Here is a 27,524-nt window from a genome sequence, read left to right as displayed (position 1 = left end):
AAGATTTGGATTTAGTGCCACACCTATTCTTTGCCCCTAGCAACGAGGGAATAATCTTATTGGTCAGTGCGTTGCATCCTGATTACTGATTGGTCGTGCATAGACCGCTGGCTCTAAGCTAGAATGAACAACATGGAGGTAACTAGGAACATACCTTCTACTGTCAAGAGGTGGAAACTGTCTTGCCTCCCACTGATCATGACAGCGTCTGAAGGAAAACTTTGAAGGCAGTTTTCTTGAAAAACTGATTTCTTTAACCACTATGCGGTACTAAAATCATCGATATCTCTGCAAGAAAGTACTTTTATGATTTGTTTAATTATGAAATTACAGTGGAAGAGCAAAGGGAATAATGTCAAGTCATTTTCAGAAAATTGTCCTCCCCTGACTTGTGGATCCTTTTGTTGTAGCAGGTCACATTTAATTGACAATAACTATAAGAAAGTATCACTTTTGAAGGGACTGCAAATGTTTTTCACTACTCTGCTAATATTTGTTGGATCCACAGATATTTTGGGTGAACCTTCCCCTTAAGAATAGATCATGTGTAGATACATTCATACAAACATTTTCATGTATGCAGCATTTCTCATTTGCACAATGGATTAAAAAATGGTTTAAAAGATATTGTTTGCATTGGGAGCACTGATTTAAAAAACGTACAAGTTCTTACATTTATTGATGCATATGTGTATGTCACTTGTATCACTTGTATGTGGGGGCACTGTGGTAGGGGCATAGCGGACAAGACTCCCAACTCCCGATTGGAGGACCCGAGTTCGAATCTAAGTGCTTACGTCCTTGGACAAGATGTTTTCACCCACCATGTCCCTCTCAACCCGGGTGTATGAATGGGTACCTGGCAATGCAAGGTAATAATAATAGCAGGGCCCTCTGGTAGAACAGTGGCAACACTGAAGAGGCTATACCCTGGGTAAATGAGACCTTATTATTAATATGATTATTATTATTATACTCCGCCATATAAACAATTTGCAATAAAGCCTAAAATATAAGAAGAGTTTGTTCGCAAAAACCGATAAGTCCATTTTTGAAGATTTTGAAGTACGATCTCTGTCATAAAGTACAAAATAATCCCTTTTAAATGATATATTGGTCACTACATATAAAGGTACATTTTTGAAGTTACGGTCAAAAGAAGGAAAAATTTTCTAATAATTCTCTTTATTTTTCTTGACCTTTAATTGCAAATATCTCCATTTGGCAAATATGGACTTATCGGTTTTTGCGAACAAACTTGTCAAAAGAGATATCACTATCTTTTTCACTAAACCATAACTGTAGATGGTTTAGTCTTGAAACAATTTGATTTTATCATAACTATTGTTATTCTACACTGCTTGTTTCTATCTTTGACTCACATTTTATAACTATTTTGGAGCACTTAAGCTGGGTTTTTGTTTTATCTGCAAATGGTAAATAATGCCTTTAAAAGGTACTGTCTGAATGCAATGATGTTCTGGGAAGGGAATGGAATAACAAAGGCATTGAAAAGCTTATTCAAATGACGGCTTTGCCGAGACAACGGTTATTGCCTGAAAAAGCAATGCGTCTGAGAGCGACTGTGGCGGAAACTGTGAAATATGTATGAGATTGAAAACACAGTAGGCTGCAGACGGAAAGTTTTACGACCTTCTCTGCTGTCGAGTGTTTCATAAACTCGCTGGGCAATCGTCTGTCTGAGTATACGTGGCGGGATACTGCCACACTAACCAAACGCTCAATACCCAAATCTCGAGGACACATGGGCAATACCGTCAGGAGAGCTGCCGGGGCTGGGTGCATTACGCTTTGGTTTCTGATGTTACGAGTTTGGTATCTACCACGTCCGAAACCGAAGCTGCTACTTTGGGGAGAGTTTCACCATTTCCCAAAAAGACACAAAAAAGGGAAGCAAAAACAAATCTAAAAGTTAACCCTGAGGGCACAAGCCTCCTCCATGGCAGTCCAATCATTAACACATTGAGAATGAGTCCTGAGTATACTCGGGCAGGGGTCTATGGGAAATGCGTGTTGTGGAAAAATCAAACCGTCCTCAACGGGTTAATTTGGATAGAACAGTGCATGCAGAAAAATCAGATTGAACAATGTCAATTTCAGACAAAAACAAGAACATAAAAATTCTAAGACATGTTGCAAATTTAAGAATCTGTTATAAGTTTACCAACTAAGAGGCTTTTGAAAATATTCAAGACGGAAAATATAAAAAAAAAAAACATAACTATATCATTCCACGCATGTTACATCATAACCTGGAGTAGTCTTCTCATCTAGCAGTGGCTGCACAGAAACTTTAAAACTTCATAACTTTTGAACAGATTGTCTGGTTTTCTTCAAAATTTCACTGATCTGTTTTACTATTAAATATTGCTGCATTTACTCAATCCACATGTATACCTAGGCAAACCTGTCCTTAAAATTGACCTGCTCCCTGCTTTATAGGAGCTGTAATGAATTAATCTCCAGTCCCTGGCTCGAAACCCCCATCCTCTCCCCTCCAACGGCCTCTTTCCATCCTTTGTTAGCCCCAAGGAAAATAATGATGATACAGGGGTGCCCTTCAGCTAAATCCCTAGTATTGGTACAACAGCATCGAGTTGATAAAACCTAAATCATTCCTTCAAACGGCCTCTCAGTCAAAGTACAAGACAACCCTTGTTGCACCCCTGTTGCACCCCAGGATATCAAAGCACTCTGCAGCTGGTTAAAAAGAAAAGACAAATAAAATCAGTATGCCACTTCTGCTAAGTTGCTACTTCTGGATGAAGATCGTGTTGCCAGAGCACTTGGGATTCAGTCTTTGAAAGACATTCTGTGACCAAGAAACTAAACCATAATTCACATAAGTCGATCACCGCACAAAGACGGGTGTTCAGGTGGTCATTCAAGTCTACTAGTCAACCTTGGGATGACCAGTCAACTTAATTGGACATTTGAATGAAGAACATTCTACTTTGGAAAACCAAAAAAGAGTTGATTTACCAAATATACAGATATAACATTTTGTACTGATGATTAGTGCAAAGACTAAGGTATTATGAAATATGACATAACCGGGAGGAGGGGCTAAGACATGACATCTATTTTGTTGAAAACGCAAGCAATTGCTTGTGCAGGGCAAGCAAAAGGTATAAGCAAAAGGAAAAGGTTATGCATACGGATTTAAGCAATTGCTTGAGCTAAATCTTTTACTAGACGAGCTTGTGCTTGTGCTCGAATCAATTGCTTACAAGCAATTGAATACCTGAATATAAGAACGACCAAGTCCAAATTTGGCTATCGCCTTTGGAAACCATTTACGAGGTCATGCAAATACAGATAATCATTTAAGTGACTGTTTTATATTCAAATTTGTATGAATAACACCCCAATAACTGAAAACACTAAAAGCAGTAGGAAATTATCTATTTATTTCTATTTTTCCCAAATTTTCTCTGATGGACTTGGGTCGTTCTTACATCCAGGTACTCAATTGCTAGTTTTATACATTTGGCCCAATAATTGAAGCACATCTCTCTCACTAGTAATTGTCAGAGTTTTATGCTTACTGACTCAGAGAAAATGACCTTTTGGCAAACTTTGAGTTTTCACAATTATACTGAAACAGTTTAAAGAAAGCAAATATTGACAGGATGGAAGGACAGAGTTAACCCATTGAAGACTAGTCTTGAGTATATTCGGGCAGGTGTCTATGGGAAATGAATGTTATTTATCGCATAAATCAGCCCATCCTCAATGGGTTAATAAAGATGCATCAAAATCTCACAGCCTAAAATCCTAGCACACTGGTGTCCTTGAGGCAAGACTAACTTTCCAGCCAAATTCTGGAAGACCAGAGTGGAATAAACGATGGTAAACACTGCTGCTAATAAAAGACACGCAACGGGATCCACCTGGCCTGGGTTATTTTCTGCGTCTGGTGTCGTCTGCCGCGGTCACGATTACCGTAAGCAAACCCTCCCTCCGTGCATTCTCCGAGACACTGCAGACTTCAGTTGCAGTTCTTGAATCCCATGGCTACCAACCGTGGCGGTTTGTTCGCACTAACCACAAACTTGCAGAGCTGTATTTCACAGGCATTTAGATTCGTCAAATCCCATCTAAATTGTAAGCGGTACAGTTCTCAAAGGTGAAAATGCCAGAGGTACTGTCATAAGCAAAAATGCCAGAAGACGATATGAAGGTACACATTACAGAGTTAAAATGTCATAGACCAAAAATACAGGAAAAACAAAGTATGTAACAAGTACAGCCACTGGTGGAATATGTCAACAGTAAAAATATCATATGTTAAACTTTCTTACCTTTTAAAAGAATTGATATAATGAACAAAATAAGAGTCAAATGAAAGATCTTCTTAGTTTGTTCTCACCCAACCTATTGAAAAACTAATGACAAATTGAACATATCAGAGGAAGATACAACAGCATCAGATCACTGACGTGTGGTTTTTGTGACTTGACGGGCTAAAAACAAGAGAGATGTAATTCAAAGTAAATTTAATTTGATTTGATTTGATTTGATTTGATTTGATTTGATTTGATTTGATTTGATTTGATTTGATTTGATTTGATTTGATTTGATTTGATTTGATTTGATTTGATTTGATTTGATTTGATTTGATTTGATTTGATTTGATTTACAGCTATTAGTAATTTTATTGATTTACACGATTCCTGACTATTGACTATCGTTTAGTTTTGTGGCATTTTACTATTAAACAGTTCAGGGCAAAAATATCAGTGTTAAAATTTCACGGGTAGATATACCACAAGAAAAAAAAAACTATTTCCCTGACATCTTAAGCTTAAATTGGCAACAACAGCTTAATAGATGAACCTGTTGAAGACCAGTCCTGACCATTTTTTAACAGATGTGATGGAAAACGCAGGTCAAAGAAAATCAGCTCATCCTAACCAGGTAAGATTTGTTGATTCTCTCCAAAATCAAAATCTTTTTGTAGAATACTTTTTGATTTTGTTAATCAGTTTATTTGCTCTAGATTCCATATATTCTCTTCAAGATATAACATGCAGTACAATTCAGAGATGATGGTCTCGTGATAAAACAAAAATGACAACTTTGGCAGTAAAATTCCTCCAAGAGTTGATGAGTAAATGTCATGTAATTTGAAGCGCAGAAAAAAAAAAAATTGATTTAAGTCAAAAGCAAACACACTATCGAACATTCATCCCTCTTTTGGGGGATTTATAAAAATCCTCAATGTGACACAGCCATCACCCCCCACAATGTTTGTTGGGGAGGGACCCCCTGCATTGATTATACCTCGGAGGGCTCCCTCGCTGGAGCATCAAGAGAGAGGTCTACAGTTTCCCCCCTTGACGGAGCATAGCTGCCGTGTCATCGGAGCTCTTGCTCGTGGGGGACTTCCTTTCGCGTGCCGGAAGATGGCTCGGATGAAAGCAAACAAACACCTTTCAATGATTCAACTGGAGTTCTTTTGCTCTTCTATTCTTTTTTGCTAAGCTCTTAGTCTTTATTCCAGCCGTTCCCTTAACCCTTTGTATGCTTTGGGTGCTGATTGGCACAGAAAACCTCATAGCATTGTACACAATCACCAAAGTCTCTGGCACAGAAAGGGGTAATCCTTTTTTGTGTATGTGTGCTCAATTTGTTTGATGGATTTTCAAACTTGCCTTATTCCTTAACCCGTTGAGGAGGAGTCCCGAGTATACTCGGGCATGTGTCTATGGGAAATGCGTGTTGTAGCAAAATCAGTCCGTCCTCAACGGGTGACCCCATGAAGGACGAGCTGATTTTGCTTGAACACATGAAGAGTTTGTTTGCAAAAACCGATAAGTCCATATTTGTGAAATGGAGATTTTGCGATTAAAGGTCAATAAAAATAAAGAGAATAATAAGAAAATTTTTGCTTCTTTTGACCATAACTTCAAAAATATACCTTTATATGTAGTGACCAATATATCATTTAAAAGGTATTATCTTGTACTTTATGACAGAGACCGTTCTTCAAAATCTTCAAAAATGGACTTATCGGTTTTTGCAAACAAACTCTTCACATGTTCCTCATAGACACCTGCCCAAGTATGCTAGGGACTAGCCTTCAGTTGTTAACGAAATTCTCAGTGAATTTTGATACAGAATTTATCAACTTGTGCTTATCAAATTTGCAAATCTATGTCTTATTATTTTGGCCCATCGTACCCACTTGTGAAGAAAACCCAGGTGTCCAAAAGACTTCCAGAATATGAGATATAAAAACTACCATTTATATGCCTGCCGCTTTCTGGGACATGTTATAATAAAAAAAAACAAGCAAACAATAAAGATAATAAACTCAAACAAAGGTATAATCCAACCAATCTGAATGCACTGAGGGTTAAAAAGAATGATTTAAATAAGTTCTGATCCTCTTCTTCATTACCACATGGTGTCTTTGATTCAAAATAAAATCACTTTAAACATATCATCACAATATGTCGTACCATGAATCTTACTTATGAACAGGATGATGAATAAAAAATTCTTCAGTTTTCAAGCATGATTGTTGGATAGTATGTAAAAATGAAATATGTTCCTAATTCCTTACCATTGCATTTCAGAAGCAAATCTATTTCAAAGTTTTACCTATCAAGCCCTTCTGTGCAGACCCACATGGTACAATTTCTAATGGACTCTTCATATTCAAATAGGATCAAGTTCTATCAATATGTAACTTCTTTGGCCAAATGCACATCACAAACACAGGGGATATGCTTTTGAGGACACAAAAAAAGAGGTGTAACATCCCAGGTGGTAAGACTTTTCCGTTTTTTAATCACTGGAAGAGGCTCCAGATATCCCACAATTCCTTCACACTCTATTTGATACAACAAATAGCGCATGCTTAGCTTCTTGTGTGCAGACGATTCATGTGGGAATATCACTGTAAATATGCATCAAGCCTAGATCTATTTACAGACGTGTGCGTCTCACTACGGCAAAATGATCATGGGAAAACCGGCTAAAGAAGTGAAAACTGTTCACCAAGACTTGTCACTCTTCTCACAAGTTGCCAGCACTATTCTAGATGAAAAAAAAAACAGACCAATTCCACACCCCTCTTGTTGGGACACATTCACTCTAACACTTTACACAGTGACATACATTCCTGCAGAGTGCATCTATATTTTGATCCCAACCATGGGTTAATTACCTCGTCTGAGGGTAGTTTAAAGTTAACTTTACAAACATTTCCATCATTCCTAGTGTTATATATTTCAAAATCCTGTGGATTATTTGAAAATCTTCTGAATAACACTGTTCTCATACTTGGGTTTAACAAATACTTTTAGTAAATATTATTTACTTTTCTTGCACTATTTCAAATTAGAAATACACAATGGTATGGATAATGAGGACACTAGGACATAGCCTAATGATAATGCCCAACTTTAAGATTTCACTCAAAACTTGGTTATTTAGACAGGTTTTTTCATGTTTCCTTCTTTCCTTTTTCTCATATCTATTGTTATAATATCTCTCTGCCTTTCTCTGCTCCCCCAAGTATCTTATCATGATCCACACTATAATTCAGCACTTGTCAAGTTACATTTTCTTAGCTTTATTTGAAAATGCAAAGAGAGGAACACTTTTTCTATTTGGTCAAGACTGCTCCACCATTTCAGACTAAAAAATGAAATGCCTTTGTTTGCCTTTTGCTTGCTTGTTTTTTTTTTTGTTGTTTTGTTTTCTGTTAATTGTCATTGCTGTTGTACTTTTATTCAAATGTGAGAAAATTGAAACGATTCATACGAACACAAAGACAGGGAAATCATAATTCCCAGGCAAGCATGCATCTACGAATTCCAAATGACAGAGGGCCGGTGGGCTTGCCCCCCCCCCCCAACCACCACCACTCTTGTTTTTCCCCACCACACAAAGGAGTACAGCCCACTTTTTTATCTCGAAAGTCCGTAAGTGGCACTAGAAAGAAATAGATAGATGAAGTGTGAGTGCGGTATGGCTTTGTTTTTGCTTTTGTTGTTGTTGTTGTTTTGCTTGTTTTGTTTTTTTGCTTGTTAGCTGAAGAAACCCGGAAGTGACATTCTATAGAACTATAGAAGCTGCGCTGAAGACCTTTTTTTTAATTTTTTTTTTTTTTGCTTGTTAGTTGATGAAACCCGGAAGTGGCACCAGAAGTCTGAAGTGGGCCCCCCACTTTTAAAACCGTGGCGCCGGCCATGTTACAGATCCTGATTGATGCGACACCATGGGCAAATTGTCTTTTCATTCATAGATTCCATTACCTTGTCTGATGGATTATTCAATATGCTACTTCCGCAAAATGACAGCCTGGTGAAAATGTCCCGCAAATAGAATGTATGCAACAACCAATTCCAAGAATAACAAATCATGAACAAGTGTGGCAGCATGCATGCAGCCTACTTATGCATGTATGAATAAGAATATGAAGAGTTTGTTTGCAAAAACCGATAAGTCCATATTTGCCAAATGGAGATATTTGCGATTAAAGGTCAAGAAAAATAAAGAGAATAATAAGAAAATTGTTGCTTCTTTTGACCGTAACTTCAAAAATATACCTTTATATGTAGTGACCAATGTATCATTTAAAAGGTATTATTTTGTACTTTATGACAGAGATCGTACTTCAAAATCTTCAAAAATGGACTTATCGGTTTTTGCAAACAAACCCTTCATATAATCAATTGTATCCTGTATGACACACATCTAGACAGATATTACTTTGAATATATAATAAATTGTGTGAGTAGGTCCTTGAAAGAATAATTTAGTTGTAAGCCGAATTGTTCTTTAACTAATCTCATTGATATCAATGCTAAACTCTATCTAAATGTTTCGGCGAAACAACTATATGTGTACTTTGAGCTTTGCTTTTTAGTAGGTTCCATCGTATTTCTCTATAGCATTATTTTTTACTCAGATTAAAATGACACATCGATCGTTATATACTATGTATGTTGGTATTTTTTTGTATATATCCAAGCTGGACATTCTGTATTATATATTTTGTTATATTTCATGTATTTTCCATCGAGAAATATGGAAATAAAATTGAAACTGAAAAAAAAAATGGAAACATTCTCGATATTGAAGTTCATCATGAATGCTCCATCATTTCTCTGAGGGAATCATTAAATAAAGTACAACCACAAGATCTACAAAGAAGAGTTATTTGAAGAAGTGAAAGTACAAAGGAAATCAGACTGAGAACTCACTAAATGTAAAAATCATGCACCTGAGAGTTTTATGTAACAAATTGTGTATTCTACTCGTCTACATTAGATATGAACTCATTTCTCCAGACAATATTCAGGAAGCAATGCTAAATAACAAACAAACTCATTTCTCTCTTGAACATTAAAGTACAACCAAAAAGTCATTAAACAGCTATTGACTGTCCTTCAGTTTAACATTACTGAAGTGCACATAGCTGTGCTTGCATGTGCTCTGCTAATTTATTATTTCTATACATACTTGTGGTTGTGGGTGTGTGAAAACATATGTTTGTGTTTGGCACAGTGCTCATTTGTTGTTTTGCTTGGTTAATTTTAACCCCAGTATCACCCTACTCTGGGAGATGATCCCCTTTAATACATGATTAATTATAAAATTCAATACTGCCTTCAGTGAATACAGGTTGGCATACCCAGCAATATCCAGGTGATAAAAAGCTAAAGTAAGACTATAATGGCTGCCTACCTGCGATTCCAATTATAATGAATTCCCCAGACTGACAAGAATTTTTCTTATTTGTTATATCAAAATTTCGTTACAGTCAAACACTTTTCGTATGCATATGAATTATAAGTCAAGGACAGGATTTAGTATTTCCTTGCAACAAGAATTTTAACTGTGTCCTTTAATGGAATAGAAGGCAATATTTATATAATATTGACTGGTCTTAAGGGAGATAAAAGAAAATAATGCCCAAACTGAAAGAATATTGCCCGCATTGAAGACGAGGGCAATATTCTTTCATTGCGGGCAATATTATCTGGTATCTCCCTCACGGCCAATCAATATCATAATCATTACCTATCCCCTAGGTAAAATAGGAAAATATGTGAATACGTCTATACACTATGATATAGATCAAGCCACATTTGACTACCTGTAGATCATCACCAACATGTCAAATAATTGTAAAATTGTTCATCAATGTATATCATTCAACTCCAACTTCCAAGATACATAATATGTAGGCCTAGTTGTAACAGGCAAACTTCAAACATCTGAACGTATTTACACTTCGTTTTTGCGTCTGTTTCAATTAGGAGAGTTGTAATAACTGATGGTCACTGTGCAGTTATTGAGCACAAATGGACTAGTCACTGTTTGACGTGTAGTGCTGCTGGAAGTGGTCGACCTTGTTCGAGTTGATTTATAACCGACACACAGCGACATCCTTGAATGTCTTCTCTTTGTGGTCGACCAGAATGTTTACATGTAAAGTGAATGGCGAAACCCGGAAGAAGGAAAATACCCAGTGATATTGCCCGCTGACCTCCACGACCCTGCAAAATACAAACTGCAATTGCCTCGCAAAACTACCTCGTATAGGCAATATTCTTGCGTAATGCCTGTTGTGGCTTTTACCACATGATCTCTGAGACAGCACAGTCCATTGGTGCATACAACAAATAGCAACATCAACGAGGGCAAACATAATGAAATACTGCCCACCTGGGTACCATATGGCACATTCATAACATGATGTTGGCCTATCCTATCTATACGCACAGTCAATATCATATGTCAATATCAAACAACACATAAAAATATTGCCTTCTCTTACCTTCATGGGATTCACATCATCAAACAAAGTCGTTCCATGGCAGTCAATATTGCAATATGGAAGAGAAGAGAGAAAAATTCAGGTCTAATTAGTCATTTATACAACTTGGGTAAAACATTATCACAGAACAGGGTTTAGAGCACAAATGCATTGAAAAGGCTGATTCATTTGTCACATTAGCCCATTAAGGACGAGTCCTGAGTATACCCAGGCAATCATCTATGAGAAATGCGTGTTGTAGCAAAATCAGTCCATCCTCAAGAGGTTAACTAGCTGCTTTTAAGATACAGGGTATTTTGACAGAGTTAAAAGAATGGTATACATTTGGTTGAACTTTCAAAATGAGTTGGAGGCTTGCAGCTGGTGTATTTGGAACAAGAAGATGCACGTGTGATTTGATTGCCCTTTAAGCCATTCCCTCTGGAAGATAGGCATGCTGCACCCCAAAGGGATGGTATAGTTCTGGTTGAGATGGGGCTTCAGGATTCCAATTTTTTAATGAGACAATGAGAAACTACTTATGAATTCAATGCTAGATGAATTCAATACTTTTTTTTTTTATGAAATGGCTGAGATATCCAAAAACAAGGTAAACAAAAGTGGTCCTGACAAAAATGGGTCCAACCTTTTATTAGGATCTCTTTGGTTTTGGATATTTCAGCCAGTTCTAAACCAATTTTCATGAAATATATTTGAATTCTTCTTAGACTTGTTCTCTCTTGGCTATGCCCTCTTATATTTCATAAGAGGATTCTCTTTATCCCATAAAAAAAGTTGGAAACCTGAAACCCCATCTCAACCAAAATTGTACAATCACTTTAAGATGCAGCATGCCTATATCTCTGAGAAGGAATAACTGTAAGGCCAACCAAAGTCGCCCTCATCTCTTCTTGTTCCGATCATACCAGCTTTGAGTCTCAGACTCATTTTGAGCACACTAAACAGAACATTTCCTGTGGTATTACCACATTGATTAATGATACCAGGAAGTCTTAACAACACCAGTCCATCTTTACTGGATACAAAAAATAAAATCCTTGATTCATTATGGCATTGCACACATCATGAATGGCATGTTCAAGGTGTCAGAGGGATCGCTATGATTGATATTGTCACCAACCTTGAAGTGTTGGCCTTTAAAACTGATTATCTTTAATCTTGGCAAAATGTCAGCTAAACGTACACACACACACATACACACACACACACACACACACACACACACAAAATGACATCATCCACGCACACAAGCAAAAACTATCCTATTCATACACAAATTCACACATACACACGTTCTAAACACACACTCACACAAAATCATCCATATCCAAGCATCGACACATTCTAATTTACAATTTGAATAAATTTGAATATTTTCCAATTTACAAGTTATCTGGATGAGATGAAAATGATGGAATGAAATCAATTTGAAATTATCTCCTTTAAATACAGACACAGTGTTCATAAAAATGAAAGATAAATAATACATTCACACACAAACACACACAAACACACACACATACACAAATCATAGGAGAAATGAAGACAAAAAAGGCATAACATTTGTGCAACAGATTTTGTACAAGCAAGGCAAATACAATGAAATGTTTTTGAGGGCTTCTCCAACTACTACGCTCGCAAAACGCAAGAGGAAAGAGACAAAATCTTTTCCCCTACAGCAGCTGCTCCTGTTCATGTGGAGGAAGATGATGAGAGCAGATTGTTGCCAAGGCAACCACGAGAGTGCCTTGGTATCCTCTTCCCTGTCCCCTGTAATCTTTCTTCCAGTTTACTCTGGTGATGAGTTAGAGTTTGGTTTGAGTTGAGTCTGGATCAACTACAATTTGCAGTCAATTTCTTGCTGTGGTTTTCTTTTTTTCTGTGTTACTTTGGGGTACCATGTCCATCAATTTCATGAAAGCATCAATCTTGGCCTTCTTGCATTAAAGAGACTGAATAGTACCGGTTTAGATCTAACTTTTTTTTTTAGATAAAATAGATGTAAGATAATGAAAAACCGCTGCTGAGAAATTGCTGAGATATCCAATTCAGAACGATCCTAATGAAAGGTGGGACACACCTTTCATTATGTTAATTAACAATCGCTTTGTTTTGCTTTCGTTTAGGATGTCTAAGAAATTCCAAAACCAGTCACATAAACTTTGAATTCCTCTTTCTCTTAGAATGGTATGCTCTATACAATTTCATAAGTGCTTTCTTGGTATCTCCTAAAAAGTTAAAAGCCCAATCCCCATCTCCACCAATATTGTACAATCCCTTTAAACCTGTTTAAACCTGCATCTTCCATGTATCAATAAGGCATGTATGTTTTCACACATTCTTGGCTAGACAGTGAATGTCATATGGGTGCAACTCAAGAACAATATTTTTACAAATTTACTTGCCCACTAGGCCACAGATATTGAAAATTATTTTCTGACAAATTAGAATGAATTTGATAGTAAATGAAAAAAAAAATTGTTCAAACATGGGGATTTTGTCAACATGGGCTCTCTCATCTATATGCTTTGCCTGGAATATTGTTTCATTTCCACTTCCATTTATCATGATGAAGTTATGTTCTGCAAACTTGCTATAACTAACCATAGACTTTGAAATGAACAACAATTCTTCAGAACATTCATCTGTTTTATTCTGTACTTTTTCTCAATACTATACAGAACTAAATCATTAGAAATCTACTGACATATGGAACTATCATGCTTTGTTGGGTATTTTCTATTAATCATTACAGAGCTACATATTCACATTTCCTCAGTTTCTCAAATCAATAACAGATATGTGTGGCGCTCCGACAAAATGAGTCATAAGTCGCACGGGGAGTTTTCCCGTAATGAGCCGAAAATGAAGGGGAAGCACTACTCGGGTCGAAATTTTTTTATGACGGATTTTGATTCCTTCATGTTTTATCTGTTTGTACAGAAAATTTCAGCGTGTGAAAATGAGTACAAGTGTCCCAAATCACCGTTTTTCTGAGACAATTTTTTTTCGGTTACATTTTTTTCGAACGCTCGCCTTTGCGTTGCGTTTCGCACCTATTGTTCTTGCCAAATCGAGACTCCGCCTCCGTTGCTAGGGTGTATGCTAATGAGGCATTGCTCTTGACCCCTTTGAAGACAAAAACAAAGCATGGTGCGCGCGGCGGCGTCGGCGGCCAAGCGGCGAGGGCTATAGAATTACGCAATAATAGTGAGCTGACCAAGGCTATTGATTGCATGACCAGCGAGTTTCGTTTGATACATGCACTCCATTTCAATGAGTGGTGATTGACATGACGCACAAATCGCACTGAAAAAAATAATTCCAACGAACGATCACGCAAAATTTATGATACTTTATCTATGAGCTAATACAATGATCACATATCAAACTCGAAACCTTTTTTATGCGTGTGTGTACTTTTACAACGGTTATTAATTGGCCTCATTAATGAATTTGTTCAAATAATCATAACTTTCGTTCCCTGGTATGTGACTTGCTGTTTAAAGTTCATCTCTGGAGATATAGTAGGGCCTAAGTTGTCAATTATTCTCGTTTTTATAAAGTCGACAATTTGTGTGATAATTCGCCAAATGTATGTAATGCGTACTATTATTTCCCTGGTTAATGAAACTTATTGCCTTATTACTTATGATGGTTTGGGCCGTGACGGCATGGAGAGAAATAGGAAGACAAACATTATTAATGCCCAGATAGCTCGTGTTCCCTTTGGAGGATATTCTGACTCTAGTCATCTGTGTATTTTTTTAGAAGTAGGACCTATTTGAGAAAGGGACAGAAAGCTGTGTCGCTACTCAAAAGTGTGCTTCTTCATTTTGTTTTGTTTTTTAATCAGAATGTTTGTAATGAAAGTTGTTTGCCGTGTATTGCGTGTAGCTGACATGTGAGAGGTCAAGTCTGCAAAGAATTGGGACAATTGGGTTGGCTAACAGCTTTGCCAAGTAGCAGCGCTAATTGCCCATTGAATTGCGTATTCTGAGGAATTTTGAATGAAAGAACTCGCATGGCAATGTTCACGCCTTGTATCCGAGTAAACCCCGCATCAACGACGCCTTAAACAATGAAAGGTAAACTTCCTGCTATCAAGGGGTGGATAATCACGCAACCAGTATTCTTTCTTCGCCATTGATAGCAGAATCAATGACGGAATGGAGCAACAGTGTTGGAGGATCGGCATTATGTCTGCTAATTTGTAAAGGATTTTTTCAGTCTCCTTTTGTGTTCAGAACCACAGTCAGTGACGCTAACTTACTCTATCTCCTACAAGCTATCGTTACCATCTTAAAACGTGAATTTTATGAAAGGCTAAAAGTGATCACGGAATCAGTTCTTCCACGTGACACATGCAGGCTTTTATAATAGCATACCAAGCTTAAATCGTTTACCTGTATAGAAAGGGCGGGGATACACACTTATCGCAATCATCCGGATTTGAGAGTGATACACTCTACTACTTTTCTTCATCTTTCCCCCGACAAAGACCATGGTAATTCAAAACAAACAAACAAATAAACAAACAAACAAACAAACAAACAAACAAACAAGCAGTTGATTTATATCAGAACGTAGAGATTTATTTGTGTTTCATGTATGTATAGGTCATCTCTTGATGTATAGTAGGCATTTGTTGTCGTTTTTACAGCGTTTCCTAATAAATGCCTATAGCGAAAACCCAACAAAACTTCTATCAAGGAGGGAAGGGAACTTAAATTTAAATATCACATAGTTTACAGAAATCAGACATGTAAATAAAGCAATCATACACATCCGCACGGCCGATTGTAATCTCTTACTATGATTATCAAACATGATCGCCTGCATTTACGTTTCTTTTTTCTAATTTCTTGAACTTTGCCTCATTTTCTCTCTTTTTTTTAACAATTGCTCGAAACATTTAAAAATCGTAACACAGTCTGCTATCCCACAACATAATATTCCATTTGATTTGTCACTTATTGTTGGTCGGGTGACGCCAAATGTTGGAATCTCGAGCGATGATACACGGCATTTTGTTTGTTGGTTTTCGTCTCTTTGCTCAAAAGAATTTTGACTACGATTACAAGACATAACTGATGGTATACAGAAGTGATCATCAATTCAGTAAGGATTAGTCAAGTCATGAATTCACTTTACCCATCATGACTGTCTAATCGAACTACGACATTGTTTGGGTAACCGCGCCTTTTTATTCTCATAGTTCAAACTAATTCTTGACATAATCAAAACAAATAATTCTTTATTAAATTTCTCAAAATACTCAATAGACGGCCTAAGTCAAAACTTTCTACAAAGATTGCCTATACGGCAATCTTTACTAGCCTAAACAAGTTTTCTAGAGCTATCAGTTCCCCCCCAATGACAATGACTTCGATCGCGTTTTGAACTTGTATCGAACTACTTTCAAAACAGCTATTACCTTTGTAGTTCGATTAATAAACCAGTCTTTTGAATTCATAACCAACATTCGTAATCGTAACAATACAGTAACATAGTACTGCATGTCAATAAAAGTTGGCAAATGTAAATGCTATAATAGTAGCGCAAAAAAAAAAATGAGTAACGATTATCTTCATACATTCTAATTCCTAGTGATGTCGCTACGAAAATGACACATGGTTTGGTTCAAGCAAATAAAAGTAAAAAGGAACGGGATATACTTCTAATGATAGTACCACGCCGTACAATGCATTTCACTGTATTTTGTAACATTTGGTTACGTTTCTGTGCGCTTTACATATACGGAAAATAAAAGGCAGATTGGTGCTATTAACATGCTAACACGCAACGCATTCAAAATGTTTTTTGAAATACACCATATACAATATAATGTTTTAGTATACGGTTTGAAACTTTGAATTTGCGAGTCCTTTATGAAATTATGATCAGGGTTATTACATTATCAAGCAAAAATTAAAGTATTTAGGGATTCGGATTTGCGCAGGAGACTAACAGTGCTATATATGGCGATCGTTCGCGACAGAGACAATCCTCTTCAATAGATATACAATGTAATTCTGTTTTCATGAATTGAAAGAGAAACGAAAAGAAGTCAACTTTTTAACTTCATTTAGCTTTCTCACCAATTGAACTTGATTTGATCTGCCATGCATGATATCGCTGTGTGCTCTATTAATTATATTAAATCATTTAATCGGCGTGATTGTTTTTATGCAGAATATCACAGGTAAGTTTAATTCATTGAAGTTCATAATGTTTGTACATATGGCGTGTTCGTTGTTTTCTATTTTCATTTTTATAATATATCACGTGTCCATTATCTGATTCTGACCACGAAAATATGGCGACTGTTTAAATGCGGAGCATGTACTGGAAAACTGTAATGTCTCCTGCCAGTATAGACAAACTAATTTCTAGTCTATCCCCGCTTAAAATTGAAATGAAATTGAACAAAAAACAAAAAACAAAACGAAGTTCGACTTTCAGTAGATTTCAACCGTTTTGTATAGTGCCTGATTCATGTAATGGACACAATTCTTTAGCACATAAGCAATCACACAACTTTCGTGAATAGATGTGTCTTAATGATTGCATCTCATGGAAGAAAACTCGTCTCCTTGCCTGAATTTTAGCTTCTTCCTGTTCAAGCTCCCGTGAAAGAAATAGTTGAACATCAATCGCAATCATTAAGAGAGGCACATCCTTAGAAATAAGCACAGGAGTACTGAGACACACTACGAAATAAAAACGGGCCTTTTATCGCTATTGACAACGCATGACATTGAAATGCTTTTTTTTTTTCCTTGGGGGAGGGGGGTAATACAATTGATTATTCTGAAGGTTCGTTAATCACACAATGAAATATGGTTTGCTATTAGCTTAGGTTCGTTAACAAGAAAATTAAATGCGGTTCCTTTCCGGTAGTTCCTTTACCCGAAAGTAATCAAGCAATCATTTTTTTTTCTGATAAGGTTTGTGAATACAAAACGAAGTGAAGAAGGCCTAAGTATCAATTCCGAATATTTTTCAGTATTATTATTTATGATCCACTTCTCAAACGCAGAAAGATTGTAACTGCACATGTGATGTAAAAAAAAAAAATCCGCTTAAGCTACAAGTTAATTGTTTTTTATATGCTATGCTATTAGAAAAGTGACTGAGAATCATTGTAAACCCAACGTGAAGCTGTCAAGCCTACATCAACCTTTGCTTCTGATACTTCTGATACTTCTGATAAGCGATAATTACTGTGCACGCAACGCCTATAAAGGAAATGTGCCTTTAATATGGCGGGAATTCATAATGTTACGGCTGTATACAGCTGCAGCAGAAAAGACGCGAAAGCAGTCTTTGATGCTCTGCAACATTACGACCATGTGCGTAATTTGAGGGTTTTAAGTACACGCAAAGAACACGATCTCAAAAGACGACTATCGTTAATCAACTTCATTGACTTTTTCTACCGATGCTGTCTTTTGAACCCCCGCTTAGAATAGGTTCTCAGGTTCTATTTAATAGGTATTGGTACTTGCTAAACGCATCCTCTTTAGTTTCCATTGACAACAACATGGGAGGAGAATGGAAGCGATGAACGCCCTCGCTAAAAGACGCTTCTCGTAAGACGCATTGCGTGCCCGCCTACAATAGGTTCTCAGGTTCTATTTAGGTATTGGTACTTGCTAAACGCATCCTCTTTAGTTTCCATTGACAACAACATGTATGGGAGGAGAATGGAAGCGATCAACGCCCTCGCTAAAAGACGCTTCTCGTAAGACGCATTGCGTGCCTTCTTTTCTTTCTACTGTTTCTTATTGTTTGTGAGTTAAAAATTGCGGCAAACCACAACGCAGCCGACACACAACGCGTACCGACTCATTCATGCGGCAGCAGCGGCACGGACACAAACGCGCCGAAGTTTACATTCGGGCTGCCGTATTGGTCAGAATCGTTAATGATAGACCTGTCCTGCGATTGGTTGATTATCTTACATACCCAAGCTATCGCCTTATACGGTAGTGCGTGCGATGGAGCGTAAACGCCGTCGCTAAGCAGGACAGTTGTATTGTTTCGTCCCGTGAAAGAAATAGGTTGTGAACATGAACATAGCCTGAACTTTGAGAGCGATTTTCTCCGTTATTTAGAAAATCAACTGACATAACAAACGTGGTTAATATTCGTTTTTATGATCTATAGGGATGTCGAAATGAGTTGTATTACATATCAGTGTAAAGCTTAGAGTCTGTAGAATTCACTTATAGGCATAACTACGATTTCATTTTTTGCGACTTTTGACTCATTCCGACGGAGCGCCACACATATGAAAGGGATAACAATTAAGAAGAAATGGAAAAGACAAAATGATGAGGGGAAAAAAGGATTTCTACTCGCAGAAAAGGAACAAAAAATTATTCTCAGACATTTGTTAACATGTATATTTTTTTTTTCTTCAACAAAGGTTGCCCTAGATTTGTTTATAAGAATGGCTATGACGTTCACTTTCCAGCATAAAAAGGCGATCTGCCAGCCTGGATGTCATGTACAATCTTTTTTTTTTTTTCTTACCACAAAGAGCTCCGAGGTATTCAAACGCACAGCAGTCCCATTGTTTGCATTCCTATAGTGAAAGCTACTGACAGAGAGAGAGAAAAAAAAAATATATATATATATACTACACACTTGCATGCTTACCATCTTACAATTCCTGTTACCCATTTTTGTTTGTTGTTGTTGCATATTTGCTCTCTACATATATATCTAATTCTATTTCTCTCCATCTCTCCCTCTCTCTCTCATCTCTCCACTTTTCTCTCACTCCCTCATTTTATCTCTCCTGTTCCTCCTCCTCTTCTGTTTTAGTTGCTACATCCATGCGCCGGCCTTATAAAGCGCATCACAATTTGATGCTGAATTATTCCCGTTGCTGTGGAAACCGCAAGCTCGTAACCTCGGTGGTCGGGGTATGAAATTGTTTTCTCCAACGTCACCTGCTCTTCCTTGCTTTGACGTACTTTACAGAATGAATGTACATGAAGTGTCCACTCAAGGTATCCACCCACAACCAGACACAGGTGCATTAATTCCATCTTCTCTTATTTTTACTAAAGTATACCAAGGTTTGAATAATCTGTTTTGAAACCAATTTGATACTTGTTTCTCTTCTTTTTTTTTTTTTAATCTTTGAAAGATTCATGCAGTCATCTCTTTCTTCCTGAGCTTTTAAAAACCTTCAAAATCTTTTTAAAAAACAATATTGGAGGATTGCATGTAAAGCTGGAATATATTGATATGTTGAGTGATCCATGTCATACAAGCTTTGCTTTTTAGTGGAACACTTTTCATTGCCATATTTACCTTTTTCTTTTGTTTTGTTACACTGGCAGAGTATGCACTGTTCATTTTTTTTTTTTTTTTGCTATAACATTACTCATTAATAAATTTTGTTTTGATTTGTCTTAACAAATTGTTTACAAGTTGAATTGAGAAATATATCACCTTGTATTATGTATTTCTTTTCATTGACGGAAAAAAAAAATTGAATAAAAATTTAAAATGTTTTTCTCAAACAGCCATGCACTGGAATGGCATGCTGGGCAACATGACAATATGAAGAGTTTGTTTGCAAAAACCGATAAGTCCATATTTGTCAAATGGAGATATTTGCGATTAAAGGTCAAGAAAAATAAAGAGAATAATAAGAAAACTTGTGCTTCTTTTGACCATAACTTCAAAAATATACCTTTATATGTAGTGACCAATATATCATTTAAGAGGTATTATTTTGTATTTTATGACAGAGACCGTACTTCAAAATCTTCAAAAATGGAGTTATCGGTTTTTGCAAACAAACTCTTCATATGTTTCTGCACAAACATGCATACCTTAACCCACTGAAGACTAATTCTAAGCATACTTAAGTGGATATCTATGGGAGGTGCATGTTATAGGAAAATCTCCTTGCACTCAATGGGTTATTAAGAACAGAGAGAGCTCCTATGCCCAGTGGATGTGACCACATACTCTCGGTCTAAAGGTCGGAGCATATCCGTTGTTTGCAGAGCCACATGGGCTTATTACCTAGTCCACGAAAGGGGATATACAGTATGTGAATTTTTAGACAGTGTTTGAGTGGCTTCTAATAACCAGCAGAAAATTCAATGGAAGAAAAATGGTAGAAGTGTTGTCAAATTGGTGATAATAACGATTTAAAACAAACTTATCCTATCGAAGCTTAAATTTCCATGTGTTTTTTTTTTTTCATCTTGGTGTTGCTGAGAAAAATGGGGAAATACAGATTCATGTTCACTTATAGCAAACATGAAAGAAGATTTAATGATTGAGTCATGTAAAATACAGGTTACTTTCTTTCTATGAGGGAACATGCTAAAATACTTTTAAATAAATTTGTCACATTGATTCTTAAATTGGCAACAAACATTTTAAGATCTAGGTTCCTGCTTCTCTCTTACTTTCTGATTTCATGAATATTCCATGACGTGAACCAGTTCCATCTCTCTGAAATGTCAGGTAAGCAGGAAGCTTACAAGTTGCCAATTTGAAGGTGACAAAATGATAATTTCTGATACAAAATTCTCCCACAGCTTGATAAATTCAATCATTATTCCTACTCACTCGTATACCAAGGGGACCTTTGCATGAAGGACTTACGCCTTAAGGCAGCACAGTCTGTTATTTATGACTTAAATATCAGGACTCTCAAAGTTTATGGAGAGAATCTTATCCAGTGCAGATGGAATAGCTCTTCAAAGTTTAATGGATTAAACCTGGCTTGACAAGTAAAAGGTTGAATGGATAAACAGCTTAGACATCAAACTTTGCAATGGCCGATGCGTAAATCTGCTTAGCCTTCTTTATGTAATGACAAGTCTCTACCTTGGTGCTGACTTATTAGTTCTTTATGACTCAAAAGCTAAAGATTTGATATTTAAAAAATGTGGCTATCGGATTGGTCAATTGCCTATCATGTGACATGTACTTGGAAATACCACTGCATGCACGCTGTCGCTACGAGCCGTGCTATTTATTTGAGCAAAACTGGATATCACACATTGCTCGGTTGACGTCGCCTAGTTCCACTGACTCCCACGTTAAAGGACAAGTTCACCTTCATAAACATAAGGATTGAGAAAATGCAACAATATTAGTAGAACACATCAGTGAAAGTTTGAGGAAAATTGGACAATCGATGCAAAGTTATGAATTTTTAAAATTTTTGTGTTGGAACCGCTGGATGAGGAGACTACTACAGCTTGTGAGTCATATGCGTACAACAGTATAAAGAAAATGTAAAAGAAAATTCAACATATTTTTACTTTTTTCGCATAATAAAAGAGCACTTGACTTGCCTCTTTCTAAAGGCAGGGGGAATAATATTACCCATAACATATGTCAGTAACGAGTCAGGGGAATGTGTACTTTTTTCAAAAGATAGAATTTTGTGAAATTCTCTTTATATTTTCCATATATTGCTGTACGCATGTGACATCTAAGTTATTCATACACTGCAGTAGTCTTCTCATCCAGCAGTTATTGCACAAAAACTTCAAAAATTCATAACTTTTGAACGGATTGTCTGATTTTCCTCAAACTTTCAATGATGTGTTCTACTAATATTGCTACATTCTCTCAATCCTTATGTTTATGAAGGTGAACTTGTCCTTTAAACTCATGATCCACTCACAGTTTTGTTCCATTGTATGCCTCTTATGCCACAATCAACATATGAGGAGTTTGTTCACAAAAACCGATAAGCCCATTTTTGAAGATTTTGAAGTACTGTCTCTGTCATAAAGTACAAAATAATACCTTTTAAATGATATATTGGTCACTACATAAAAAGGTACATTTTTGAAGTTATGGTCAAAAGAAGCAAAAATTTTCTCATTATTCTCTTTATTTTTCTTGACCTTTAATCGCAAATATCTCCATTTGGCAAAGAAGGACCTATCGGTTTTTGCAAACAAACTCTGCATATCTTTGCCACGTGCATTCAACAGTTACAAGCATGCCTTCTGTCACTCATTTTACTGCAAACAGCTTCCAATGGTCTGTTTGTGTACCACTGATAGTGACTGTGCCATTCGAATTTGAAGTTTGAAGTAGTTTGAAGTAGTTTCTTTATTTCACCAAAGCAAGGAACATGCTAAAAACAATATTACATATATCAATATTCGGATATGATTACAAACATATCAGTAAGATAGTGAAAAGGAACAAAATACATAAATAGATTGACAATTACACGTACATAGGTTAACAGTTATGCTGTGGCAGGTAGCAGCCAGAAAGGAGATGTCCCTTATTTATAGCTGACCTAGAATAATTCATTCAATTTCAATTATATAGTGTTCCAATGAAAGTAAAAACATTAGAACAGGACAAGACAAGACAAAGCAAATCATAAAATGACAATAATACAGGATGTCTCGAAACATAGGGGATAAAAAATATACTCCTGACCTCAATAAATTTGGTTGTAATTATGGAGAAGAGCTTTTTTGTAACCAGATTTAAATGTATTCAAAGAGTTAGCATTACGAATTGCACAGGGGAGAGAATTCCACAGGGTAGGACCAATGTAAATGATAGATCTTTGATAAAAAGAAGTACGAGATACAGGTAGGTGAAAATCATTGATTTTCATGAAAAAATGGTTTCCATATGTGTACTAAATACAAGAATCTATCCCCGCATTCACATTGGTCCCCGCGACGCAGGGAAAGTCCCGCACCGTGGGACTTTCTCCTCGAAAACCACAATGTGAACGCTCGCTGGGACTTGTCCCCTCGTCCCCCCGAAGCAAGTCGGGTACGGGGACAAGATTTGGAAGGGAGAGTGACCTTGGGGCGCAATTGATAGCGTCCAGCTGTGGTCATCAAATGTGAGCATGCGCTATGCCTGGTTTCAAGTGGCTGAGCTCGCTCCAAGCCCCAAAATGCCCCCACAGCTCGGGGACAGATGAGATACCAGTGTGAACAGTCAGTCGTAAAAAAGATAAGATCTCTTGTGGCTGTCCCCACGTCGCGGGGACCAATGTGAACGCGGGGTCTGGGGACCACATACTCTTTTGACATGTGAGGTGTCATATAAAAACAAAAAGTGTTTGGTCATTAGGGTCTACTCATGCAAAGGAACAAGATTTCGCACTTGGCAAAAGATGAGGCGCACTATTCAGCTCAGTCTCGCCTCACTGAATAGAGTGCCTCTATCTTTGACCTCGTGCGAAATCTTGTACCATGGCACTCGCGACCATTCACTATTATTTTGCATAACATCTCATTATTCTTGTGTGACTCCATTAGTCTGTGTCAATCTGTTTCTCTCTGAAAGATTGGAGATAGGAGTATCCATACCATATAGTGTACCAGCTTCCCTAGACCGATTCGGGTTCGTTGAGGGCAGCAGACAATTTGTGGCACTGGGCGCAGGCATAAGCTCATTTTGAGGTGTCTTAGCCGACCCCCCCTCCTCTCCCCCACCCCACGGGCAACATGTTTATAGCGCACTTGTAACAAAGGTTCGCGCACTAAGCAAGCATTCGCGCACTCAGTACGAGACACCCATTGGCTAAAACAACCATGCATCAGTTTTTCATTCCGTGCGCGTGAGAGGGGTGGGGAGAGAGGAGGTGGGGTCGGCTGAGACACCGCAGTAATGGCGCTGCCCATGCCAAAAATACACATAGCGCGTCACAGAATCGGTCTATAGTTTGGTGCATACGTTTTTATCATAATGCTTTACTATTCACTATGATTATTTCATATCTTGCATACAGTAAAATGTAATCTTTCACATGAGACCTTTTAACCCGCTGATGATGAGTCCCAAGTATACTCGGGTAGGGGTCAATGGGAAATGCCTGTTGTAGTAAAATCAGTCCGTCCTCAATGTGTTAATTTGCTTATGACCACTTACTCTGCTTGTATGATTTCCAAAAGTTTTATAACTGCTAACACCAATAATGACTCATAGATAATTCTCATGTAATAAAAGGTTGAAGGTTAAAGTTCCCATTTCTTTCTCAACTTTGTGAGCATTTGTGAAAATCTTTCTGAATTTGTGATTGCTCAGTGATATACCCAGTTCCATGTAACATGTGTGTAATGTAAGACATGCATTGAAACCCAGAGGAACCCATTTGCAGAGAAGGTGATTCTGGCAGTAGCAGCAGCAGAAAAAAAAAATGCTCCCGGGATTTTACGGGTTGATTTGTGAATGTCATACGCAGATGATGATAGTCACCAATTGCTCACAATTTTGAGATGTATCGCTACTTTACGAGTACGACCGCACCATAAATAGCGAGCCTTGTGTACAAAGATTGCCGCCAACTACCCCCTCATTGTTTACCATCAATCGGTCTGCGCACCGCTGCACGCACACATGTGCTTGGATGTAATTGAGCTGGACTTGGCAACTCATCAGAAAAAAAAAAAAAGAGCGAGACTGAAGCGTGAGCGAGGCACAAGCACAGCGAGTAGAGAGATAGAGAGAGGAGAGAGGAAGAGGAGAGACAGAAGGAGATAGCAGAAAGACAGAGGAGGAGAGAGAGAGAAGAAAACGAGAAAAGATGGAGAGGGAAAGGAAAGACAGAAGAGAGAAGAGGGAAAGAGGAGAAAAGAGAGAAGGTGAGAGAGAGAAGAGAAATAGAGAAAGGAGAGCAGAGAGGGGGAGAGAGTAGAGCATATGGAAAGAAGAGAAAGGAGAGAGAGAGAGATACGACAAAAAGAAGAGAAGAAAGAGGAGATAGGCAGGAGAGAGGGAAGAAAGAGAGAGAGGATAGAGAAAAGAGAAGGGGAAAGGGATGAAAGGAGATAGAGGAGGAAGAGGAGGAGGAGGAGGAGGAGGAGGAGGAGAGGAAACTAGGAATAGATTCAAAGATGCAATGATCACTCTCAGTTGCCAAACCAATAGAATGAAATGAATGCATCACACTGCAAGTATTTCCAGCATGGTTGATACGTGACCGGCTGGCTCAAAACCCACAAAATGTAGGCCAACATAATCTTCCACATTTTTACATAGTTTAAAAGAGTAAGCTCTAACCTTGAAAATGATGTATAACTTGGTAGAATTGGACTGTCCTAACACATTAAGAATGTGATTTAAATAAGAGAGAGTTAGGTGCTGTTTCACACAAAAGGGAGAAAAGAGGATTTAAAGATTAGGATAACTCAAGCATGCCGCGGAGAAGTACCAATGAAAAACTAGCAAAAGCAGTGCCTGAAAAAAAATATATTAAAAATCTGCTAGTATCTCGATTTTGGTTTCATTGTAAGTCAGTAAATTTTGGCAGTACCTTGAGAAAAGATTACTCTCCCAGTTCAGACACACTTACAAATTTTGAGTCAGTGAGCCCAAATGAAATATTTTGGTCCATAATATGTGAGGTAGTATACTCTTATGATTCAAGGAGTAGAGCTAGATAGTGGTGGTGGTAGTGGTAGTTGGAATAAAGGGGGAGGTAAGGAAGGGGAAAGGGGGACAGCACATGGTCTTTCCTCCTCCCGACCAACACTGATCGCCATGGAGACTAAAATGTAATAATGACTCTGAGAAGAAGTCTGTTGGCAGATGCTGTGGCTCATCTCCACTCAGTGGGGGGCATTCGACGGACCAGCTCATGAGGAAATTATCCGACTGGAGAGGACAAGTCCTCCCCAGCGCAGTGCGTGGGTGGGAATGGGACAATGACGCTGGACAATAAATGGTCGTCTCATTTCCAAGTTCACTTTCTCTCAATCTCATATTTCTCTTTCATATTTCACGTTCATTTCTTTATCTATTTTTTTTTAATCTTTAAAAACCACCATAGATGCCCCAGACAAAGAGAGGGAATATTTCAGTATTGAAAATGTTGATTAGATTGGATGAATTTGCCATCTTTAATAATCTTCCTCTGCAATAGACAAGCTGGGCATACAGTTCATGAATCACAAGTTGGGAATTTTATCATCAGTATTTTTTTTTTTTTCCTCACAATGTCTAGGACCCCGTTTACAGTGCGGGGCCGGGCTCGGCCGTGGCTTGGCCGCGGCCGAGTCCGGCCTCAATTGCGCGGCCGAGCCTCGCAATTTTGTCCGTTTAAACTGCTGGGCTCGGCCGCGCTTTTGATTCAAACCTTTCAATATTTTGTCGTAGTGGCGCTCTGCTTGCAAACAAACGCAATTTGGTATTGTCTAGTTTTCCTTTGCCATATGAATTCCGTGGCGACAAAGTCGCCGTTCGGGCAAAGGCCTTTGCCGAAGGAAAAAATCCTTTGCAGGACAAAACCACCTTAAACTATACTAGTTTTCGATGTCGAGGGGGTTAATATCCTGAATAGCGAAAGATACAGGCAGAGGGTTTGGAAGCCAGACTAAAATTGGCCGCGCAATTGGCCGCGCATTTGGCCCAGTTTGCGTTTACACCAAGAAGAGGCAGGGCTCGGCCGCGGCTCGGCCACGGCCGAGACCACCTCCAGAGCGAGGCCAAATGCGAGGCCAATTTTGGCCTCGCATTTGGCCTTTTGCGCGTTTACACTGAAGCGGGGCTGGGCTCGGCCGCGGCTCAGCCGCGGCCGAGCCTCGCACTGTAAACGGGGTCTAGTTGTCTTTCCTGAAAGAAATCTGCCACCTTTAAAGGGATGGTATAGTATCGGTGGAGATGAGGATTGACCTTGTAACTTTTTGTGAGATACTTAAGAAACCACTTATGAAATAGTACA

The sequence above is a fragment of the Diadema setosum genome, chromosome 3, assembly GCF_964275005.1.
Source record: "Diadema setosum chromosome 3, eeDiaSeto1, whole genome shotgun sequence".
Lineage (NCBI taxonomy): Eukaryota > Metazoa > Echinodermata > Echinoidea > Diadematoida > Diadematidae > Diadema > Diadema setosum.
Note: the sequence above shows the minus strand (reverse complement) of the source record.